This window comes from Vicugna pacos, chromosome 3, assembly GCF_048564905.1.
Source record: "Vicugna pacos chromosome 3, VicPac4, whole genome shotgun sequence".
Taxonomy (NCBI): domain Eukaryota; kingdom Metazoa; phylum Chordata; class Mammalia; order Artiodactyla; family Camelidae; genus Vicugna; species Vicugna pacos.
The window spans coordinates 41,483,852-41,496,167 of record NC_132989.1 but is presented as its reverse complement, the minus strand read 5'-3'; the positions used below and the strand labels follow the sequence as shown (position 1 = coordinate 41,496,167).

Sequence of the window (12,316 nt, the reverse complement as noted above, 5' to 3'; positions counted from 1 at the left end):
AAATTAGTACTTTCTCACCTCTTTGTTGGTCGGTTGAAATAGCCTTCTAACAGCTCCCCCTGTTTCCATTCTTGTGGATTCAGCAATGGCCTAAAAACGAAAATCAAATCATGTCTTTCTGGTGCTGGAAATCCAGCTTCCCAGTTCACTTAATGGGTATATTTAAACATAAATTGTATCAGTTTGCAACTTTTTCATTTGCAATGTCTTAGAAATCTTTTCATGTCAGCACACAGAAATCTGTCTTTTCAGCTGCTGCATAATATTCCCTAGTATGGCTAAGGCTCATTTAGCTATTCTCTCATTAGTGAACATTTAGATTGCCAACAATTTTTTCCTGTTGTAAACAAGGCTTCAATTAACATCCCACATGTGCCTTCCTGTCACGTGAGAGTTTTTGTCTAAAGAAGATACTGATAAGTAATTTTTAAAAAAATGAATAGCCATTGCCAAGTTGCCTACCAAGCTAACTGTGCGGACACCCTACTAGTGAAGTACGAAAAATCTACTTAGTTCATTTGATGTGGAAAAATGAGTTACAGCTGGGTGTTACAGCTCAGTTGTGATAGCAACCTGGATCCCACGAGAGACCAAGCAGCACTCAGAGAGTTGGAGAACTCAGGTTTATTACGCCAGCAGGCCCAGAGAACTTAACACTTCAAGCTCTGGCGTGGTCTGTAGGTTTACACAGGCCTTTTATAGGCTGCCAGTTTAACACTTTGCAACATCATTTGTAAATAAAGTATAACAGAAGTTGACCAACCAGGAACAAGCTTTGTAGAAATAGACCAATCAGGAGTGAGCTCCATGCAAATGTACTACAAATGGACCAATCAGAAGTTAGGGAAGTGGACCAATCAGGAATGAGAGTAATAACCAATCAGAAGTGAGAGTAATAACCAATCAGGAGTAAAGGAAATAACCAATCAGAAGTGAGCTCAGGGAACCAATAGAATTCTAGGTGTAAGTTAGCCACTTTAGAAGCAAAAAGTGAGAGCCTCTGGGCCAGGGAACTGGACGGTGCTGGGAGGAGAGCAGGCCCTGCCTAGGGGTCCTGCTGGTCTTTTTATGGGGCTTTCCGCCTCACATTAACCAACATTTGCTTCTGGATATTCTGGACGGTTCCACTGTCTATTCCTGCGGCTTATACCTTCTTTAATTCTGGGAAATTCTTCTCTAGTCTTTAATTATTTCTTTAAATAATCCTCCCTCTTCTTCCTCCTGTGAATGGTGGAACTTTTGAATCTACACTTTGTTTCTTAATTTTCCTTTCATACTTACCATCTCCTCAGCCTTTTATACTGCAACGTGGGAGAATGCCTTGGCCCAATCTTTCAGCTGAAGAATGTGCTCTTTCACTGTGCTCATTTTTAAATACACATTTCCGCCGTAGGTTGCAGCCTCTCGGTGTATCCTCGCGGTGCCGCCAGCCTCGGGGCCTCAGCGCCCAGGAGTGCGTGCGCAGGCGCAGCCAGGGTCGAACAGTGGGTGTTGGGTGGGCAGGGGCGGCGCCAACTGTCCGCATGGCCTCGCGCAGCAGCCATGGGGGCGTGTGGGCAGCTCCTGCGTGCAGTGATCCTGGGAGCCCCGGGCTTGGGCAAGTCCACCCTGGCATTGTGCATTATCAGGTACTTCCAGCTGAGAAGTTCTCCAGCGGGGACTTGCTCTGAGACAACATGTTCATGGACACTGAAATTGGTGTGCTGGCCAAGGTCTTCATGAATCAGGGAAAGCTCATCCCGGACGAAGTCATGACTCAGCTGATCCTCCAGGAGCAGAAAAATTTCACCCAGTATAGATGGCTGCTCTGTGGTTTCCCCAGGACACTTTCACAGGCTGAAGCCCTGAATAGAGTTATCAGATAAACGTTATGATGGACCTGAACATGCCCTTTGAGGTCACCTATCAATGCCTCACTGTTCCCTGGATTCATCCAGCCAGTGGCCGCGTGTACAACCTCGAATTTAACCCTCCCAAAGCGGTTGGTCAGTGTGGATGATGTGACGGGAGAGCTTCTCACTAAGCGTGTGGATGATAAACCAGAGACACTTATCAAGAGACTGAAGACTTACGAAGACCAAACAAAACCAGTCCTGAAATATTACCAGAAAAAGGGAGTGTTGGAAACATTTTCTGTAACAGAAACCAACAAGATCTGGCCCTATATACATGCCTTCTTGCAAACAAAAGTTCCACAAATACACCAAAAAACTCAATCACTCATGAGGAAAAATGCTTGTGATTAGCAGTAAGAGTAGAATCTCTTTCTTTCATTTAGAAGTTCCCTGTTCTATGACTCCACCGTGTATGAATTCTTTGAAAGTTATTTTTGTTTTATTTTAATGGATTTTTTCCTGGATATTAAGGATATGCCAAGAATAAGGATATTTGATACTAATATTTGTCTTTTGAAGGTGTCTAATGTGTTTTATACACCTATCTTCTATACCTGTGCAATTCAAAAACATTAGAGGTGTCTAAACTTTAAAAAATTCTTTTAGACCAAAATTAAAGCAATGGATAGTAATCTAACTTTTGCTCGGTAAGAATAAGTGGTAAGGTTTCAGACATTTCTGAAAAAGTAAAAGGTTACATTATACTAATTTGGAGAAAGTTTCTCATCAGAAGCTTTTGCATAGCCAGATGCCAAAAAAGACATTTCTGTCACAGGGGACTTGGTTTTGTGAGATGCTATCACTATAAAATTCCAGATAAAAATAACTGGATTTACAGATGGGTTGCAGAAAGCAAATTTATTGCTTCCTTTAAACTAGGAAACCTATAAGGGGGCCGTATAAGCTATATTAATTTTATTGTTAAACATACCTTCACTTTATTCAGAATTTTCAATGTGCTATAAAAATGTATCATATAACACTTAGGAAAATATTACTTTGATGTGACCTGTTTCCTTTTGAAAATACAGGTTCACTGAGGGATATAACTTATGTTAGAAACTGACATCATAATGTAAGCTCTTGAATAAGCACCAAAATTAAATGAATTTTTTTAATGGAAAATGTATTTCACGTCTTACGTTTTCAGATGTTACTCATGTTAAGAAATGTGTGCTTTAGGATCTACTTGCCAGTTCTCTTTTTGATCGATATGCCTTGATGAGTAACAAATCAAAGCATTAAAAAAAGAAGAATGAATAAATGAAAACTCGTGACACCACATAGAATACAACTACTTTGTCATTAGGAAATGGAAATAGATCAGGCATGCCTGGTGGGAAATTTCCTTGACTAAAATAGCAGTCATAATTAGTAAACGGATGTAGCGATAAAAAGGCTTTATATTGCAAGTTTGAAAGGACCAGGAAAGTAATTGCATTTGTTGAAGGTGGAGTTCTTCATTCCTGATCAAAGTTGACACCCGCTGCCATTCACCAACAACCTGTCTTAAGGGGAAAAAAAATCCTGCCAATGTGCATGGTCTGAGCAGCCATGTTTAAATAATTATTTTAGATTCTTTAGGTGGGGTTAGGAGAATGTATGCTCATGTACTGTGATCTGGTAGGAGTAGAGGGGCAAAATGAGAGGTGGAGGAGAAACCAGACTACATATTAAATGGTATATTTACTCTTATTTTAGTTGGTGCTAAATCAAATGAAACAAGTCCTTGTACAAGCTATTACTAACTCCCTTTGAAAAATTTGGCCTATTTTACTCCAGGCACTTAAAATACATAAACCATATGTATTGGGGAGGGGATTTATATTTCTTCCTTTTGATTATATTTTTCACTCATGGTCAATTTTTCAAAAAGGACCAAGCCTTTTAAAAGGATTATAGAAAACATTTCATTCTTCCAAATGCTTTCTATCATGTCTTATCTGAATACTGTTATATGCATTTCAAAAAAGTGAACTACTAAGCTTATGAACTATCACTAGTCACTAGGTTAGAAGGCATACATTAATCTCTATTACAATAAAATTAAATTTCAGAAAAATATCAGTTTCATCTGCTTATTCAGTTTTTCATTATAAGGACCAAATTTTAATCTCTGCGACCTCTTCTAGCTGGTTTGTTTGTGACTGCTCTATACTCACCCATGTATCAGAAAAATCTACTTAGGCTTATTCTCAGTTCCTGCTTTGCTGGCTCTATTATTTATCTTGCTTGCCTGTTAGTTCATCCATTTTGTTGAGTTTGTCATCTTTTGTAGATGATGAGGTCTTCCTCGTACATGTGGTAATGCTGACTCTGTCATCTGTATGGTTGAGATTCTCCCTAAGATTTCATTCTCTGTCAGTGAGTGTCAGCTTCTTGGGGAGATCACTGGTCTAAATTGTCCTCCAGTCCATACTCAGGAACAGTGAAGAAGGAAAAATCACTGGGTGAGATCTCTCTGGGGTGTTCACGTCTGGGTGCCTCATTCCCCTCCTCCTGACACATGGCCATGCCTGTCTAATTTGGGCTCCCTGGCCATGACTCCTACCTGGAGGCTGTCACTTTGTCACTGCTCTTTGACTCAAGGGCAGACAGAGGGGCATCAGTGGAGGATGAGTCACTGGCCCCTCCTGCAGCAGTGCCCCAAGGACCCATGTATTGACTGTTCTCGATACCCTCCTGCTTCTGGTGTCTGCCACCTTTGGGGATGGAGCAGTCTTGGTATTCCTTCACCTCTTTGGCACTAGTCTTCAGTGCCCATTTTAGATCAGGCTTTGGTTTTGCATCAACCCAGTCTACATCCCATACTTTAGGATTTATCCTGGTTTCTGGTTCACTGACAGTTTCACTTCTTATTTAGGATCATCCTTTAAGGCCCTTGTTGCAGGAATGAAGAAACTGGAGGATACACTCAGTCCACCACCCTGAAATGGAACCACATTTCCCTGTCCATCCACGAAAAACCTAAGACATTAAACCTAGAGCTATGGCTTTCAAATATAGCCACACAGTAGAATCAGCTGGGAGCTTTAAGACAGAACTTGGACATCCCAGATATTTTGATTGTATTACCATGAGTGGGGAGCCATGGTCATTGCTATGTTTGTTGTATTTTAAAAGCCCCCTGGCTTTTATAAACCACTACCCTAAAGTTGTGCATCTGACTTCTTCTGAGAGGGCCAGACTTCCAGTTTTCAGCAGAGACTCAGAACCACCTGACAGTCTCACCAGCTAGAATGTTCATCACAAAAGGCTCTACCTCCTTGTCATATTTTTTTTCTCCCATACATGGAGATATTTAAGCAATGGATATTCATCATTATTTAATCATTAATCATCACCAGGGATAACTAACATTTTTCATTTTATCTGTGTTATTTATCAAACACCACTTCAAATGTCATTCTTGTTACTGAGTTTTAGCAGCTTACTTAAATAAGTACCTTTTCTTTGTGACCAGTGGGTCAAGTTCTCTGATATCTGTACTGTATTTAAACTCAGCTAATGATGCTCATTTCAAGTATGAAGGTTGTGAAACCGACTTGTGAAGAAAATAAAATACTTGTTTGATGTTTTCTGGTCTACAATAGCTTTTGTTTAGTTCTAACTGAAAATCTGGGGAAAAAAGGCAATTAAATGGATTCTGAAGATAAACTAATCCAAAACACAATTAATTGCTCTAAAAAGCAGTTAAATTTTCTATTAGTAACTGACATAAACTTATGTAAACTGAAAAGGGAACATCTTTATGTGCAATTGTGGGATGTCCTTATTCTCTAACTAGGCCCGTGATCCAGGCCCAGGCCCATGGTCTTGTGAGGTCCTTGCACACTTTTCGTGGCTGACCACCTGGCCAGATTTACAGTGATGCCTTCTCCAGCAAGGGGTACTAGATAGTAAAACATGAGGTATGCAGAATGAAAATGAGTTTAAAGAGAGTGCAGTATTAAGAGGAGTAAGTATTAGAAAGAAGAAAAGAAGATCGGGGTTGTGTGTAAGAGAACTTTGAATAACATAACATGGTAGCACCACTCTCAGCAAACTGAGAACATGTTCACCGTGTCAGGAGATTGGAAAAAATATTCAAAATTGCTGGTGGTGGTACAAGACTCTAACAGTTAGGATTATTTGTAGATAATCAGAATGTGTGTTTAGAGAAGAGAGCATTAGGCCACATGGATATAGAATTTGGCTACTGTCCAACTGTAAGGCCTTGGGAATTTATCAGAGAGCCCACTGAGCCACTGTTCCATGGATGCAAACACCCACTGAATTTTGATTATGGGTAAGTGAAGAAATCATGGGCGAAAGAAACAAAGAGGAAGTAAGGTTAGACGTTGACTGGAAAGACTCTGGGAGGAGGCTGAGAAACTGGTTATGTGGCAGGATGTCAGATTTGAGGGTGGAATAAATTAGAAGAAAATCTTTAGAACTAAGAAAGAAATTAGAAAATACTGGCAAGAGAAGTGATGGACTTGTGACAGGAGAAAAAGGAACAGACTCACACTCAGAGGGAGTGAGCTCTAGTTCTGCCTTCTCAGTACTTTTATTTCTTCTTATAAAAAAAGAAAAATAATGCCTCCTATATCCCTTGAGCACTGGGACATTGATAAGAACCATTAACTCAGTAAGTAAAGAGATCCAGATAAATCACTTGGAAGCAAGTGAAGTCTTAATGGGATTTTCATCTAGTAACACTAGGACTCACTTGCTGGCATCATTACCATTTGGAATGAACATTTTTATTAGTCTCTAACAGGTGGAAACATTGCATGCAGTGTCTCCAAATGTGATCACTTCATAAATCATTTGGGAATTGGTTAAAAATCTCTATCAAGTTTAATAATCCTAAAGAAGATGTGGTACACACACACACACACACACACACACACACAGGAATATTACCTAGCCATAAAAAGAATGAAATGATGCCCTTTGTAGCACCATGGGTGGACCTAGAGATTATCATAGTAAGATAGAGAAAGACAAGTATGTGATGTTGCTTATATGTGGAATCTAAAAAAAAAAAGATACAGATTTTATTTATAAACCAGAAATAGGCTCACAGACATAGAAAACAAACTGTAGTTACCAAGGGGGAAAGGTGGCAGAGGGGTAGATTAGAAGTTTTGGATTAATAGATACATATTACTGTATAGAAAATAGTAAAAAAAAAAAAGGACCTATTGTATAGCACAGAGAATTATATTTAATTTCTTATACCAAGCTATAATGGAAAAGAATTTAAAAAAAGTATGCATATGAATAACTGAATTGTTTTGCTATACACCTGAAACTAACATTGTAAATCAGTTACACTTCAATAGAAAATAAGAATCAAAAAAAATGTTTAACAATCCTAGAAACTTCCGTTTCTTAATCTCCATGATATGGCTGTAGAAGCAAATAAACTTAAGCAATAAAGCAATCAGATGACACTCCTGTATGTATAGGGGGCTAGGGCTCAGAGGAAGACTTTATAAGCAATGACAAGGTAAGATTCAGACTCTAACAACTACAGTCTAATAGCAAAGTTTTCAATGAAGTTGTAGTTTGTTACTAGCTGCCTTGTCACTTAAAATATTTTCCCAAAATGCAGCTCTCAGGAGCTGAAATCTTACCTGGAAGCTGTAGTGACTCCCGAGTACCCAAAAGATGCCATGTGCTAGCCGACAATGCTCCTGCAGCTCTGGGCACTGGGGAAGGGAAATGTCAAGTTCTCAAAAATACCGAACTGAAACAAAACAAAACAAAACAAAAAAAACCGAATTAAAACAAACAAAAAATAACAATAACAAAAAGCAGCAATACTTAAAAACAATTTAAGTCACTTTCAAGGATACTGTCCTTCTGTTTGGATGACTTTATGCTTCTGGTCTCCTGTCAATATGCTATTTTCTTTGCCTTAAGCAGAGCTTGCCTGAAACCTTGATCTGTGGTTTCAAGAAAGTACAAAAGCCCTCCTATTGCCCACAGGCCCTTGGTCTTCTAATGATGGTCACTAAAAGAGGGGACACATTCTTCTACTTCACAGTTAACAGTAAGGCTTAAAATCATCTCAGAAGACTTACACAGTGACTAATACTCATTCTAGGATAAAAATGAGGGATATAAGAGGACAGAGAGAGTGATGGCTGCCTACAGCATGGATGGCGAGGTGGGATGTGGGAACCAGGAGAGAGGTCAAGAAAACTGTACAGAATGGGAAGTTGAAGGTAAACCTTCTGCCACATATCTGCCTAGGGCAAGACCAGGTGGTAAGCAAGTATTTTTATGAGTCCAGCAAACCTTCCTCCTCGTCCTGTACAGAATAATCTCTAAAAGTTTTCTCTGACACAACAGGCACTTGCCACACATAGTCCTTGGAAGTTCCTAGCTTTTCTTGCACTGGTATTTTGCAATGTTTCTAAATAATTACTTCTCCTTCTCTTTGCACTGCAGAAAAGGTGTCCATTGCATGCTTTGATGCATTACAGAGTGCCTGGAGTCTGCTAATCACCACATGGCCTTTTCAAGTCAGAAAGCTTCCTTCCTCAAGTCTCCCGTGCAAATGCTGACAGTCAGGTGATGATCCTTTCAATGATCTAAAGCTGAACATCCATCTAAGCATTAAGGGCCTTGGGTAGATTGAGAACTTAGCCATTTGTCCCCTATCAGCATGAGCTATAGGATAAAAGTCCATGTGAACATCATGAGGACATGTTCATACAAGTGTGTGGGGGGGAGGGGTTCTTCATCTCCAAACACATCTTCTAAAAGAGTGAAAATCCCTAACATGCCTCAGTCTTGGGCTGCATTAGTGAGCTTGTGCATTCTTAGGGAACCACATGGTCTGTACAGGTTATGAAGAACCCCAGCCACAAGTATGTGCCTGCCTCATGTCCAGATATCTGGTAAACTCCACTTGGCCCCCATCTCCCTAAAGACACAGCAGGCAGCTGTAAGTGTGGTTCACCAGCTGAACCAGTCAACTCACTGGGTTTGCATGCTCACTCCGACCCTTGCCATAGCCAAAAAGAGCATCACTGAGGCTGTGGATGAGGGGGTCACACTCTCCCTGGGAATAAACCTGAAGAGTTGTATTCTGTTTGGACTGCCCTGCCCACACTCACCACCTATTTTAGACAGCACATGACTCTGACTCACAGAAAAGAGCAAAGTACTGCAGGATGGCTTTAAAACAGGCTGCACACCCACTCCCTTGGGCAGGAGCCTGGAAACACCCAGGTCTCTGTGTGTCGAGGGTGAGGACCCTTTCCTCTCCTGGCAGCTATGAACAGACCCAATGAGTGAGGTCACCAAAATTCAGCAAAAAATAAACAAGCATTTAAAATTACCTCCTAAGTATACAAGTTGACAACTTGAGCAAGAATGTGGGGACCAAAAAAAAAAAGTAAATCATTTATAGCTTGATGTCTCCTATGATATAGTTAGCTATGCCCAGATGCTGTGGGTGGGATGAAGCCTGAAAGAGTCCACATTAACAGGGGTTCTGAGGCCGCCAAGGAGGTGTATGAAGGACCTTTTTAGAGGGGCCAAGGGCTCAAGGCAATGGCATGGAAATGAAGTGCCACACAGTCAAGTTCCCTTCCCCCTGGCATCTTTCCTTTGCCAGGTTAATTCTCAGAAATTGTTTGGCAGCTGGCTCTGAAACCCACTCAGATTTGCTCAGATAAGCTGTGTATTATGTGGGGGTAGCAGGGAGAAGGGAGAGTGCTGACTCTAGGTATGAAAAAGTCTTGGGAATTCAGGATGACTAACAAACTAGACCTCACTAGGGGCAGGAACCGGAGCCCCTCTGAAGCCCTCCACAGCCAGAGCTGAGCTCTCTCACTGTAGTTCGGGGGTTACAGGCTCCAATGCCTGGGGAGGGAGGGGGTTCACACACATGAAACAGTGGGTCTAAAGCAGAGAAGTGCTTGTGTCACTTAGGTTCAGGGTCCTGCATGCAGCAAGTGGTTGCCCTGGTGCCTCAGCTTATGTTCCACATATTTGTTTCTTTATGTTCCTTAACCATGTTGGTAATTCTATTTACGTCTCCAAGCTCAGAGTCTCTAGAGAGTAATTTCATTGGTTCCTGGCTTGGTTAGGGGTCATTCCTGGTCCAGTCACATGGTGGGTAGGATGGCCCTTTCCAGAAGTTGTAGGTGAAGAAGTAGGGGTGAGAGGTAAACTGAGTAACTTTTGTTGACATTTCCAGATTTTGTTTCCTCTTTGGATCATGCTCTTGAACTGAGAAGGAAGCAGAGGATTTGTCTAACCTGAATTTTCCGAACCTTCCTCAGTGAAAGGAGTTAGAAATGACCAGAAGCCCTGTGAAGATTTCCCAGCATGCTTAGAGGTGGAATCTAACTCTGACAGGCCTGTGGCTGGCGTCTTCCCCACCAGTTACTTCCCAGTTGGATTTTGAGAACAGATGAATACCAGCCATCACCTGAGCTTTTCCTATGGCCAAGATTGACTCTTTTCTCTTCTTTCTTCACATTTCTAAACTCTACCACTCCTAACTAATAATGTTTCTTTGGAAATAGGTCTATGCCTGATGGCCTTTCCTGTAGGGAGAGTTCTAGAATATTCTCTTCCCCGTAAGAAAAAAAAAAGGGGGCTGTTGTCAGTTTCCAAGGCGAGCTACTTGTCTTCACGCAGTCCTCACGTTCAGAAATGGTGAAAGGGGCTGGGAGTGCTACATTTTTCTCTGCTGGCTTGGTCCGTTCACATCATTTGTGTTCTGATCCAGCATTTTCCATGCCTCTGTAGACGCCACTCAATCTGTGTGTTGTGAAAGACAACATTTCTCAGTCTTGCAGAGATTTCTTTTCACACATCCCAATTCTGGAAGGTGGCCCAAATGTTCTTTACTGCTCCTTCTGCCCACCCACAGCAGAGCAGAGACCAGCACCCCTGATTTAGGGGCAGGAATCCTGACTGTGGGTCCAGCTCTCCATTTACTCACTGCTCTGAAAATTTGTAAACAGAGGCAATAATGGGACAAAAATAAATAAATTAGGCTGGCTCCCTAGAGGGAGGACTTATAAAGCCCCTAGGAAAACTTTTGAATTATTTTACCTTTCTAAGGGAAATCCTAGATCAAGAATCCATCCAGGCCTGCAGAATATCTCTAAGAGTATGTATGTATTTTCTAGTCCCAATTTCTTTTCAACCCCAATACTTGGGAGAACACAAGAAACCCAAACACTCTAGAGTAAGCCCCAAAGCCTTGGCTGTAGTCTGGGAGCCTCTAACCTATAACATTTCAAGAAGCATCATATACTGGGGGTATATTGGTAGTCCCCCTTCTCTTTTTCATTTACTACTGGAAAAAACTTGAAGCTTGGAAGTCTATACCCAAGTAGTCGATATTTAATTACCTGTCAATTATCTTCTCCTGCATCTGATAACAACATAGTAATTTTCCTTTGAAATGCCCCTGGTACCCCACCCCATCCCACTCCCCAATCTAGTTGTGACTCTGGCTCCAGGTCTGGGTACCAGGTCTGGGCCTGGACGATCACAGGGGCAGTGATTGGTTCAGAGATGGGCATGCACCCCAAACCGGGCCAGTGAACATCAGCCCTGACATTGTTGAAACTATAGAGAAAAAAAGTGTCTGATCCTGGGATTTCTAAACTGGCAGATGGAAACCCTGGTAACCATCTTTTACACCCTGGAGGGAATGCCTGACTATGAATGAAACTAACAGACAAAAGCAGAGCTGAGAGGGAGGCAGCGACAATGTCCTTTGTGTATCATTTAAAACCCTGGGTCTAACTGTACCTGAAATCACTCACCAAACTTTCCAGGCATATGGATCAATAAATCCCAAGTTTTTTTAAGCCAGTTTAAGTTGGGCATGTATTTCATAACCAAAATGGTTGGGACTAACACACCTGGTTAAGTGGCAAATTCCTAGATCCCGTATTTCCCACATATTCCTCCCTTCATCTCTCAGACTTTATCAACACATATTAACCTATGTGAGAATCCATCTCTGAAGCAACCCTGGAACTTGTCACTCCATAGACAGAGTCTTCTTGGTCATTCTACAGCAGTCCTTTCTGGTTCTCGGGGTTGCCAAGCAAGGTTCAGATTTTATTATTGAAGTAGTCAGTCAGCAAGTAAGGTTACTTCCCATAGAAATAACTGTCCTAAAATTGGAACACCAATTGAGCTGCTCTTGTGAGCTTCATAGGGCCTTGAGATCCTTTGGAAACAAATGTCACATCTTCTGCCATCTGCCTCATGGCACACGGCTGTCTTGCTGCCATTATCCTGCTGTGTTCCCATCCTGCTCTTGTAAGCAGAGCTCTGATGCTGCAGGAAAGAGTCAAAATAAACCTTTGTCTTCATTTGAAGTCAGAGTAAATAAGCTCCTGGACATGTGCCAACTCCTGTAGGAGCACATGTGTCCTCATTCATCT

At 41.4% G+C, this 12,316-nt stretch overlaps 1 protein-coding gene and 1 pseudogene across 1 annotated transcript in view; one reads left to right on the top strand and one right to left on the bottom strand.

The window, feature by feature from the left end:
* Positions 1-12,316, bottom strand: part of CCDC112 (coiled-coil domain containing 112) — a 137,229-nt gene that overhangs the window by 100,826 nt on the left and 24,087 nt on the right. Inside the window, exons 3-5 of the mRNA XM_072958067.1 lie at positions 7,520-7,632; positions 1,282-1,844; positions 19-90 (exon numbers count right to left, since the gene is read on the bottom strand). The gene's annotated coding sequence lies outside the window, so the exon portion shown is untranslated. The remainder of the gene's footprint in view (positions 1-18; positions 91-1,281; positions 1,845-7,519; positions 7,633-12,316) is intronic.
* On the top strand, positions 1,527-3,024 carry LOC102529744 (GTP:AMP phosphotransferase AK3, mitochondrial pseudogene; annotated as a pseudogene).